The sequence below is a fragment of the Cervus canadensis genome, chromosome X (genome assembly GCF_019320065.1).
Source record: "Cervus canadensis isolate Bull #8, Minnesota chromosome X, ASM1932006v1, whole genome shotgun sequence".
Taxonomy (NCBI): Eukaryota; Metazoa; Chordata; class Mammalia; order Artiodactyla; family Cervidae; genus Cervus; species Cervus canadensis.
This window is the reverse complement of record NC_057419.1, coordinates 40,982,813-40,995,822: the sequence shown is the minus strand read 5'-3', so window position 1 is coordinate 40,995,822 and position 13,010 is coordinate 40,982,813. Positions and strand designations below refer to the sequence as shown.

The 13,010-nt window shown below is 41.6% G+C and overlaps 1 pseudogene across 1 annotated transcript; it reads left to right on the top strand.

Moving 5' to 3' along the window:
- Positions 1-5,173: 5,173 nt before the first annotated feature.
- Positions 5,174-7,126, top strand: LOC122434405 (annotated as a pseudogene). The gene is made up of 2 exons (XR_006267366.1): positions 5,174-5,232; positions 5,372-7,126. The product of XR_006267366.1 is annotated as an enoyl-CoA delta isomerase 2-like (transcript).
- The last annotated feature ends 5,884 nt before the right edge of the window (positions 7,127-13,010 follow it).

Below are 13,010 nucleotides of genomic sequence, written 5' to 3'. Positions count from 1 at the left end.
TGGCATACCTATTATTATGAGTGAAAGTAAGCATCTTTTCAAATCTTCATTTACATTTCTCTGTGAATCCTGCCACTTACCAATTTTTTTTCTATCAGAATTTTAGACTTTGTCATCTTCATTGTTAAGATCTCTTTATTTACTAGCGAAATTAATCTTTTGTCTGTCATATATTTTCTCCAGGTTCATCCTTTTACATTTGATTTTGTGTTTTCATTTTAAGAATATTTATTCATCTTTTATTGATTGATTCTAAGTTTTGAGTCATAGTTAAAAAGTTTTTTTATACTTTGGCCACCTGATGCGAAGAACTGACTCATTGGAAAAGACCCTGATGCTGGGAAAGACTGAAGGTGGGAGAAGAAGGGGACAACGGAGGATGAGATGGTTGGATGGCATCACTGACTCAATAGATATGAGTTTGAGCAAGCTCTGGGAGTTAGTGATGGACAGGGAAACCTAGTATGCTATAGTCCATGGGGTCGGACATGAGTCAGCAACTGAACTGACTGACTGACTCTCGTATTAAAAAGAAATAACAAGGAACTTCTGATTTGGGCCAAGATGGAGTGCCCCATTCCTCCCAGGGCCTTCCCCTTACAACTAAGAAACCCTGGATATAACACAACAAACAAGCACAGGAAGACTCTGAAAGGTGAAAAGAAGTCAGACTTCCTAGGCACCTCAAACATGACAACACAAGGGAGGTCCTTGGGTTTCCTTATTGCCTCCCTTATATCCCAGACAAGGCCCTGCAGAAACCTCCAACGAAGAACTGCCAATGGGCACGAGCAAAAGAAGAAGCTTTCAGAAAAGCTTGATACCTAGTTGAAGAATCAGGAAAAGGACCATGTAACAACAGAAAACCTTTTTGGCAAAACCGGCACTACTCCAACCAACCAACAGAAAAAAAGCACCTCTCCCTGTGTGGGATGTTTCAAGCCCCACTTAGAAGCAGGTGGTGTTCCAATTAACTTGCAGGGAGACTGACAGAGCTAAGCAGAGAGCTGAGCTTCAATCCTTGCAGAAGGAAGCAGGCAGTGCTTGGGTTCCCCCAGAGGGCAGAGTTAGAAGATCCAGCAGTGAGCTGAGCATGCACCCCACTGGGTCATAAAAGGGACTTCATGAGGCCGAGAGAAATGAAGCTAGTCAGTACTCTGATGTCCCTCCATGCCCAGTGGAGACATGTGCTAAGTATCCACCCCAACCTGGCATCAAGGACACTGGACAAGACAGTGCTAGTCAGGTCTAGTCAGTGCTCCACTATCCATTGTTCTCATGTTTCTTGTGTCAGCATGGTGCAGCAGGAAGCTGAATCTCCATAGCAACCCAGTAGCAACAAGACTGAATTAAGTAATGTGAAACAGGGCCAGTAGGCACTGCTTTTCTCCCCTACTCACCGCATCAGCAGGTCCCAGTGGAGAGGTGGGCCTCCAGCACCATCCAGGATTAACAATGAGGCTGAATGAGGTGGTAACAGGTGAGTTAATCCAAACTCCGCTTCCTAGTATCAGTGGGGTCAGGAGATGAACTTCCATCCCCACCAGGCATCAACAATGCAGAAGGAGCTGTTGAGAGGTGGAGTTTGTTGGCATTCCACTTTCCCGTTCCTCTCCCTTTGTGTCTGAAGGGCTCAGCACAAAGTCAAGCTACTGCCCCCACCCTGTAGCAAAAAAGCAGTGAGCCAACTCTGGGCTTTGCCCCTCACTAATGTCAGTGGGGACCAGTGGAAGTAAGCCTATATCCACACTAGAAGGCAGTGAGATGTCATGTGTCAGTGCCCTGTTTTCACAGGGAAGGTGTCATGGAGCTGGGGGTGGGAGGGTTGCTGAACTTCCAGCTCACATATCTAAGATGGCAGTAAGAGTCACTGCTTACTGTTGCTGGGGTAGAATCATTGGGGACCAGAGGGAAGCTGAACTTATACACCACTCAGCCCTCCTGCTACAACTCAACCAGGGGGCTGCCTGTTTAAAAAGAAAAAAAAAATAATAGGATCCAGAGTCTACTGATATGATATCCAAAATGTTCAGGAAACAATAAAAAAGTCACTCATCATACCAAGAACCAGGAAAATCACAACATGAATGAGAGAAGACCATCAACAGACACCAAGAAGGCAATGAATCAGATGATGGAATGATCTGACAAGAATTTTAAAGCAACCATCATAAAAATGCTTCAATAGTCAATTCCAAGTTCTCTTCAAACAAATGAAAAAGTCTAGAAAAATCTCAGCAAAGAAATAGAAGTTATATGAGAGAACCAAATAGAGATTATAGAACTGAAAAATACAATGATAAAAAGAGTGATGACAGAAGAAAATCTGTGAATTTGAGGACACATCAATAGAATTTTCCCAATCTGAAAAACAAGTGAAAAAAAAATGAACAGTCTCAGGGACTAATGGAGTAACAGAAGATCTAACATCTGTATCTTGGGATAGCAGGAAAGAGAGAGAGAATGGAACTGAAAATGTTTTTGAGGAAGTAATGGCTGAAAACTTCCCAAATGTGGTGAATTCAAGAAGAATCAAGAAACTGAGTGAACCTCACACAGAATAAACCTAACAAAATCCATGTCAAGGCACAAAATTTCTGAAAAATTTTGAAAACTGAAAAGAAACAACAAAACATGAAAGCATCCAGAGAGAAACAACACATTATTTATTGTGGAATACCAATTTGAATTACAGGGTATTTCTCAAAAGAAACCATGGAGGCCAGCAGGAAATAGCACAACATTTTTCAAATACTGAAAGAAAAGATCTGTCAGTTGTGAACTCTATATCAAGTCAAAATATCATTCAGGAATTAAGAGGAAGTAAAAGCATTCTTTGTCAAAGGAAACTAAGAGAATTTGTTACTAGCAAACCTACCCTTGAAGAATGGCTAAAGGAGTTTTTCTAACTAGCAAAGATGAAAACAGAAGGTTTGAAACTTCAAAAAGAAAAGAAGAATATCAGAATGGGTAAAAACAAGAAATTAGAAATAGAAGAGCAAAATAAACCCAAGGGAAGCACAGGAAGGGAAATAATAAAGAAAGATAAGAGCAGAAATCAATGAAATTAAAAATAGGAACACAAGACAGAAAATCAATGAAACAGAAAGTTCTTAAGAAATCGATAAAAACTGATAAACTTTTAGCAAGACTGACAAAGATGAAGAAAGAGAGAAGACCCATATCATCAATATAAGAAATAAAACATCAGATATCATTTCAGATCCTGAAGCCATTAAAAGGACAATAAAGGAATACTATGAACTATACTCTTATAAATTTGAAAACTTAGAAGTGGACTGGTTCCTCCAAATCCACAAACTATCATACTCAACCTCAACAAAATAGGTAACCTAAATAGTCCTATAAGCACTGAAAAAAAAATGAATTTGTGATTATTAATGAAAAGCTCCTGAACAGTTTCACTGGAAAATTCTACCATACATTTAAAGAAGAATTAATGTCAATTTTCCACAACCGCTATGAGAAAATAGCAGCAATGGGAACACCTTCCAACTTATTTTGTAATACTAATATTAGTCAGATACCAAACCAAAGACAGTACAGAAAATAAAAAACTATAAAACAATATCTCCCATGAACTTAAATACACACAACCCTCAATAAAATATTAGCAAATCTAATCCAGCAATATGTAAAAGTTTATACACCATTACCAAGTGGAATTCTATAAAAAATTATACACCATTACCAAGTGGGATTTATTCTAAGTATGAAAGACTGGCTCAACATTTGAATATCAGTATAGCTATAATAAAAAATAATAAAAACACCTAATGTTTGCAAAGATGTGGAAAAACTGGATCACTCATACATAGCTAGTGGGAATGGGAAATTGTACAGCCACTCTCATAACGAGTACAGCACTTTCTTAGAAAACTAAACACGGCTTAGCATACAACCCAGAAATTGCACTATTTGGCATAAAACACAAATGTTCATATAAGCTTTATTAATAATGAACTGAACTGAACTGAATAATAGCCTAAAACTGAAAATAACCCAAATGTCCTTCAGTTGGGGACTGGTTAGACACAGACATACTGTGGTACATCCATACCAATGGAATACCTCTTAGCAAGAAAAAGGAACAGACTATTGACAATACAGCAACAGTTTGGATGGATCTTAAGGGAATTAGGGCTTCCCTGATGGCTCAGACAGTAAAGTATCCGCCTGCAAGGCAGGAGACCTGGGTTCAATCCCTGGGTGGAGAAGATCCCCTGGAGAAGGGCATAGCAACCCACTCCAGTATTCTTGCCTGGAAAATCCCATGGACAGAGGAGCCTGGCGGGCTACAGTCCATGGGGTCACCAAGAGTCGGACACGACTGAGAAACTAACACTTTCACTTTCAAAGGAATTAGTCTGAGAGAAAAAAAAGTCAATCCCCAAATCTCACATACCACATGACTCTATCCATGTAACATTCTTAAAAGTACAAAATTATAGAAATGGAGAGATGTAGTTGCCATAGGACAGGGATAAGAGAGGAGAGTGTGACTATAAAAGACAACATGAGGGATCCCTGCTGTGATGTAACCATTCTGTATCTTGATTGTATTAATGTCAATATACTAGTTGTGATATTCTACTAGAGGTGTGTCAGTCTGCTCAGGCCTCCACAAGAAAATACCATGGACTGGGTGGCTTAAGCAACAGACATTTATTTTTCATGGTTCTGAATGCTATGAAGCCCAAAATTAAAGTCCTGACAGATCCAGTTTCTTGTAAGGGCCCTCTTCCTGGCTTGTAAATGGCCATTTTCTTGCTGTATCCTCAGATGGCACAAGAGAGAGAACTCTGGTGTCTCTCTTCTTGTAAGAATATTAACACCATCGTGGGGGCCTCACTCTCATAACATCACCTGAACCTAATTAACTCAAAGGCCCTACTTCCAGATACTATCATATTAGGGGTTAGGGCTTCAACATTTGAATTCTGGGTGAGACTCATTCAGTCCATAAAAAGATTTTTAAATTAGTGTGATAAAATATACATAGCTTGAAGTTTGCCACTTTCAATGGTACCAATCAGTGGTATTAAGCATATTCACAATGTGTTATAACCATTACCACAATCAATTTCCAAAACTTTTCCATCAGTCAAAACAAAACCTCTCCCAGCAGTCCCGCCCTTGTCCTTGAGTGGCCATGGCGGGGTTGGCAGGCCAGCTCACCAGGCACTGGTGCTCTGGGCTTCTCCGCAGTGTGTGCTTAAAAAGGACTTACCTGGCCACGCTTGCTGTCCCCACTCTGCTGCTGGCTTTTTAGACTTCTGGAGGTGAGGACTGAGTGTGTCTGCTTAGTGAGCTTCACAGCCTAGCATCCAGGCCAAGTGGATTCCCCCAGTCCCCCGCAGGTCCCAGCCCTTGGGCTGCACGTGGGCAGCCCTGCCATGTGAACCAGCCAGAAGGACTTTAACAACACAGTGAACCAGGTGAAGCTCCTGAAGGAGGATCCGGTCAATGAAGTGAAGCTGAAACTCTATGCACTCTACAAGCAGGCCACTGAAGGACCTTGTAACGTGCACAAACCAGGTATGCTGGACTTTATCTATAAGACCAAATGGGATGCATGGAATGCTCTTGGAAGTCTGTCCAAGGAAGCTGCCTGACAGAACTACGTGGACTTGGTGTCCAGTCTGCTTCCTCTGAGCCCCCCAGCTCAGAGGCACCTGCAGCAGACAGGAAGCAACCAGAAAGCGACAGCCTGGTGGTGACCTCCGAAGACGGCATCACCACCATCCGGTTGAACCGTCCAACCAAAAGAAATGCACTCACCACACAGATGTATCATGACATCATAGCTGCACTTCAGGCTGCAAGCAAGGATGAGTCAGCCATAACTGTTTTAACAGGCAGTGGGGACTACTACTGCAGCGGGAACGACCTGACCAACTTCACGAATCTGCCCGCCGGTGGGCTGGAGATGGCCAGGAGCAGAGAGGTCCTCCTGAGGGATTTTGTCAACTGTTTCATAAATTTCCCGAAGCCTCTGGTGGCCGTGGTCAATGGGCCAGTTGTGGGGATCTCCATCACCATCATTGGGCTGTCTGACGTCATGTATGCGACCGACCGGGCAACCTTTCACACCCCGTTCAGTCACCTGGGCCAGAGTCCAGAAGGCTGTTCCTCTTACACTTTTCCCAAGATAATGGGCTCAAGCAAGGCGGCAGAGATGCTCCTTTTTGGGAAGAAGTTAACGGCCCAGGAAGCGTGTGCCCAAGGACTCCTTACTGAAGTTTTTCCTGACAGCACTTTTCAGAAAGAAGTTTAGGACAGGCTGAAGGCATATTCAAAGCTCCCCCCAAATGCCATGAGAATTTCCAAGCAGATCATCAGAAACGGGGAGAAAGAAAAGTTGCAAGTGGTCAACGCGGAAGAAAGCAGTGTCCTGAGGGCGAGGTGGCTGTCAGACGAGTGCATGAATGCCATCGTGAGCTTCCTGTCCAGAAAGGCGAAGCTCTGATGACCAGCACGGCCCAGCCGGGTGCCTCCAGGGAAGCGTTGTACCGCTGCTCCCGGTTGTCAGTCCCCGAGCCGAATAAACCTCGCTGTGCCTTCTTTCAGTGCTTAAATACCAGTCGCTATGATTGTATTGTGCTGGAGCCTTGATGGAAAACAAATGATGTCAAACGCGCTTGGGGAACTTCCGTTGACTCTTGGCCGGGGGTAGTCTCAGCTCTCTCAACATGAACCGCTGTTGCCAGGTGCACTGGAACATGCTGCCCGGCGCCCTGCTCTGGAACGCGTTCATCGCGTTGCGGGCTGAGACCACATGTTTGAAAACCACCGCGGCGCTCTGCCGCCCTGCACAGGGTCACCGACTGGATCGCCCGAACACTGACAACCTCTGCGAGACCGAGGCAAGGTGGGTCGTATGTTCTTTCTCAGCCACCTGGAAGGGGGAGTGAGCAGAAAGGAGTAGGACTATCAGAGGGTCAATTAGAATCCTAGTTTCATTCCACCCCTATCATCTGCCAAAAAGACGTGGAGAATTAGACCGTTTCCCAGGAACGTGATATTCCATATCAGTGGTTATTTCCTCATGTATTGTCTCATCTTCATTCTCATTTAAGATGGTCCTTTATAAAAAACACATCTGGGGGGAAGAAAAAAACACGTAAGACCAGAAACTATTAAACTCCTAGAGGAAAACATAGGCAAAACACTCTCTGACATAAACTACAGCAGGATCCTCTATGACCCACCTCCCAGAGTATTGGAAATAAAAGCAAAAATAAATAAATGGGACCTAATTAAAATTAAAAGCTTTTGCACAACAAAGGAAACTATAAGCAAGGTGAAAAGATAGCCTTCAGAATGGGAGAAAATAATAGCAAACGAAGCAATGGACAAAGAATTAATCTCAAAAATATACAAGCAACACCTGCAGTTCAATTCCAGAAAAATAAATGACCCAATCAAAAAGTGGACCAAAGAACTAAAGAGACATTTCTCCAAAGAAGACATACAGATGGCTAACAAATACATGAAAAGATGCTCAACATCACTCATTATCAGAGAAATGCAAATCAAAACCACAATGAGGTACCATCTCATGCCAGTCAGAATGGCTGCTATCCAAAAGTCTACAAGCAATAAATGCTGGAGAGGGTGTGGAGAAAAGGGAACCCTCTTACACTGTTGGTGGGAATGCAAACTAGTACAGCCACTATGGAGAACAGTGTGGAGATTCCTTAAAAAACTGGAAATAGAACTGCCATATGACCCAGCAATCCCACTGCTGGGCATACACACTGAGGAAACCAGAATTGAAAGAGACACGTGTATCCCAGTGTTCATCGCAGCACTGTTTATAATAGCCAGGACATGGAAGCAACCTAGATGTCCATTAGCAGATGTATGGATAAGAAAGCAGTGGTACATGTACACAATGGAATATTACTCAGCCATTAAAAAGAATTCATTTGAATCAGTTCTAATGAGGTGGATGAAACTGGAGCCTATTATACAGAGTAAAGTAGGCCAGAAAGAAAAACACCAATACAGTATACTAACGCATATATATGGAATTTAGAAAGATGGTAACGATAACCTTGTATGCGAGACAGCATAAGAGACACAGGTGTATTGAACAGTCTTTTGGACTCTGTTGGAGAGGGCAAGGATGGGATGATATGGGAGAATGGCATTGAAACATGTAAATTAGCATATGTGAAAGAATTGCCAGTCCAGGTTCGATGCATGATACAGGGTGCTCGGGGCTGGTGCACTGGGATGACCCAGAGGGATGGGATGGGGAGGGAGGTGGGAGGGGGGTTCAGGATGGGGAACACATGTACACCCATGGTGGATTCAAGTCAATGTATGGCAAAACCAATACAATGTTGTAAAGTAAAATAAATAAATAAAAAAGAAAAAAAAAAACTTCTATAATCATTAAACAATAACTCCCCATTTCCCCTCTCAGCCCTTGGCAACCTCTATTCTGTTTTCTGTCTTTATGAATCTGCCTGCTTGTACTATAGTTTTGCAAGATGTTATCATTCAAGGAAACTGGGTAAAGGGTACACAGGATCTCTCTGTATTATTTATTACAACTGTATATGCATACACAATTATCTAAAAAATCTTAAAAAGAAACTCATTCATGTTTGTCTATTATTTGTATGAGTTTTTAAATTATTATTAAACTCTCTGATCTATTTCCTAGTTAACTTCAATTCCTTGAACTGGCGCTGTATCACACAACCGTGTGACAACCACTTCTTTCCTCTAGTCAAACCTTTCTACATTGGATCAAATAATTTCGATCTTTTCAGCTTCTCATTCCCGCTTTCTACCTCTCAACCATTTTAGTTACTGTTCCAGAAGACAACATACCTTTCAAGGAAAGAGAGATATTGGAACAGCCACAAAATGAACACATAATAATAAACAACTACAATGACAACAGCAGGAAAATCTACAGTGATTTATTGACTGCTAACAATTTTAGATAATTCCAGTTGTCCCTTGGTATGCACAGGGGATTGGCTCCAGGACACTTCATGGATACCAAAATCCATGGATTCTCAAAATCCTCTAGATTACCTATTATACCTAATACAATGTAAATGCTATGTAATTAGTCACTGGCATGCAGCAAATTGAAGTTTTGCTTTTTGGAACACTTTGGATTTTTCCCCCAAGTATTTATGATTCAGAATTGGTTGCATCTGTAGATGTGGAACCTGTGGGTATAGAAAGCCAACTGTATATCATTTAATCTTTACATCAACATTGAGGAAAAGTATTATTAATGTGACTTTATTTATGAGGAAATTTAATCTTGGAGAGGTGAAAAAGCAAAATCACACCCTTATTAAAATGATGGAATGGCTATAAGAATGCAGGTACATTTGGCATAGGAGCTTATGAACTTTCCTCTGTGAAGAACTGAACTGAATCCAGGAACTCTTGTTTGAAAAGCAGCAGAACATTCAGTTGACCCAGGTCTTTTCTTGTCCCAGGTCCCAGAAATAGACTAGCAGACTATAGTCCTGTATTAGTTTGCTAGGGCTATCATAACAAAATGCCACAGGCTGGGTGACTCGACAACAGTAATTAATTTCTTTCATGGTTCTGGAAGCTAGAAGTCCAAGATCAAGGTGTCAGTAGGTTCAGTGTCTCCTGAGAACTCTTTCCTTGGTTTGTAGGTGGCCAGCTTCTTCCCAGTGTTCTCACATGTTCTTTCCTCTGTGGACATACATCCCTGATGTCTCTTTTTGTGTCCAAATTTTCCTCTGACATCAGAATGGATTAGGGACCACCCTAATGGCCTCATTTTAACTTAATCACCTCAGTAAAGGCCCTATCTCCAAATAAAGTCACATTCTGAGCTACAGGAGGTTGGGCTTCAACATAGGGCTTCAGGGGTGACTCAGTGGTAAAGAACCTGCCTGCAATACAGGAGACCCGCCCTCCTCCCTCTCCCTTCCTCCCCCCTCCCCCCTCGATCCCTGGGTCACAAAGATCTCCTGGAGAAGGAAATGGCAACCCACTCCAGTATTCTTGGCCTGGAGAATCCCATGAACAGAGGAACCTGGCAGGTTACAGTCAATGGGGTCACAAAGAGTCGGACACAACTGAGCGATTAATTGGGGCTGCAACATATGAATTTGCTGGGAGGGTCACAAATTCAGCCCATAACAGGCCCCGAGACTAGGACGTAGGGGGAAGAAAAAAAAAGAAAGTTTAAAATAAAGATAAATACCTCCACAAAATAATGTGTTTCAAGTAGGTGCAATCCTTCTGTTCATTTACATTTCATCTAGTCCAGTGTTTCTTAAAACTTTTTTTGACTATACTCATGATAAAAAAATTTTAAATACATTTTGTATTATGGCTCAATATATACATATTGACTTTTGTAAAATTAGACAAGATTCCCAAATTAATTCTGATCTTACAATGTGCAATGCATTCCAACATTTTCTATTCTGTTATTTTCTTTTATTCTGTTCTTTTGAATTAAAAGACTGCCAATTGTCCCTCGCTGAATTGATTTTAGGAACTACTCTTCTTTACAACCTGCTGTTTGAAAATCAATGTTCTAATTTGTGCTGTCAGCTGTGATTGTCAAAATTTTTTGTTCATTCTACCACTGCTCTCAAAGCCCGGATCCCCCTGTCTTACCACCCCACACATGTATTGGATCAATTGGATTTTTTTTTTCCAAAGCCTTGATCCATGTATTCGTTGGTTTTAGTTCATAATTCCTTCATTTCTGTCAACTGCCCAGTAAACTGCGGCACCATTTCCTCTGTAACAAATAAAAAATTGCCATCTAATGGTGGAAGGGAGACAGTGCAGGCCTACATTTAGCATCTGTCCGCCCCCTTAAAAAAAAAAAAAAAATCTCTGCTCTCTCCTAATCCCCCTTTCTGATGCAATATTCACAAATACTTAGCAGCATTTTAGCAGGGATTCTTTAAAAATCTTCCTGAAGTGATGCTGCATTCTGTAAATTTAGCTACTCCTTTCACAGAAGATTGAAAATCTGGCGCTAGATGCAGCTCTGTCCTCTACTAGCTGTGTGACCTTGAACATGCTACTTTACCTCTCTGAGTCTCTGTTGTCTTGATAAAGCATGTTCTCACAACTTTACTGAATTTTCTTGCAGTTCGACAAAGAAAATAAAACCTGTTTCTGCCCCTTCCCTGTCTGTCTATCCTCAACTCACCAGCCAGATCCTGTTAAAACTAAGTCAGATCATGTCACTCCCTGCCCAAAACCATCAACTGGATTCTCAAAGTAAAAATCCAAGGCTTTACAATCACCTAAAAGGTCTAACGTAATCTTCTTGGCCCCCTAACACCATTGAGTAGGGACATTGGAATGTCACTGCCTGCTTCCATAGGGCCAGGAGTGGAAGATCAGCTCCCTGTTTGGCCCCACTGGAACTGTGGTGAGGGGTGTGGTGTAGTTGGCTGGAGCAGGGTGTGTATTATCAAAAAGATGTTCTCTTCTGGAAGGCCACCCTTTTCCTGCTCCTTTGCCTAGGGGTAATAGGCTTTTCTTGGAGCTTTTTTTTCCCTGTCTATGCCTGTTGGCCATTCCAGATTGGAGGCATCTGCAGTCCATTGTCCACAATATAGAGGCCATAAGGAAGCTGAGGAAACTCACTACCATGTTGTTCCTCAAGTCCTGAGGTTTCTGGACCATCAACTTTCTTCTCTCCATATTTCAGAGCCTTCTTCTGCTTGTTTGTGTGTTATTACCAGGGTTATTGTTTGATTTTGGTTTTTCAGTTGTAAGACGTAGGAGGTGGTAGGAATGGGGCTACTCCATTTGTACAGATGGAAGTGGAAGTTAATATTAGATTTGAGAGCCCCTGAAGAGGGCCTAGATGTTAAAAGCATACAATAATGTTTGTGCTACCTTAGAGGAAACTTTTCCACATAGCACTTGAAGAACTACCTTCCCTACGAAGAACAGAGGTACTCCTACACACCTATCTTGCAGATGCAATAAAGTGGAAAAAAAACAAAAACAAAAACAAGCAAACAAACAAAAACCAAGGAAACCAGCTAAGGTTGTAGAGGTTTTTTCCTGAACAGAGATATCCCACTGAGGCAGTGAGTAGGACTGCAATTCAGTTGCATTCACCTTCAAAACTCTGTGCCCTGGTGTGTGCAAACTCATGAGGAAGATGTACTATTTTGTAATTCACTTGCCAAGAAGGAGCACCATCTTAAATGTAGAAAGGTGCTGTATGAACTTGGAGGCACTAAACATACAAGTTATGTCTTCACTAGAGGACCTTCTTACTATAATAATGACCATTCTCCTTCTCTGTGCTTGTGAGCTCAGAGTTTGGTACGTCACTGGGTCTCTGGCGAAGAAGCGGGCCCTCTCCAGGCAGCTGTCTTCTTTTGTTTTTTCCATAGATAGGGACCTTTCCACATTCCATCTTCCAAAAATCACTTAAAAGCTCTGGTTCACCAATGATATCCCTCTTTTTTCAGAGCTTTTATGGATCAATATTTTTAAAATATCTATTTGGATGTGTCACTAGGATTTTGGAAGGAAGGCAAGGCAAATACAAGTGTTGGTTTCTCATCTTGTGCTTGAAATCTGACAATGATCTAACAATGACCTTTGAAAAATTTGTCTAGGATATTTGTGTCCTATCAACCCTAAAATAATAGAAAATACAATGAAACAAAGTAAAATACAAATTTATGATCTAACTAAAATTTCAATAATATTGATATCAGAAGTTTATAAAAGAGGAAACAACAGAGAAAAGCCTTGGTATAACTTTACCTCATACTTCCTAGCAACTAACATGAAGAAGAGAACCAAACATATAAATGATAGTGATATAGTCTGAGAAAGTTTCCTAAGTATATTATTACTATAATCTCAGTCTCTCTATATAACTCTTCCGCCCTCCTTCTCCCTACCCTTTCTTTCTGTGTACACACACACACACACACACACACACACACACACACACACACACACAGTATTATGGAGTT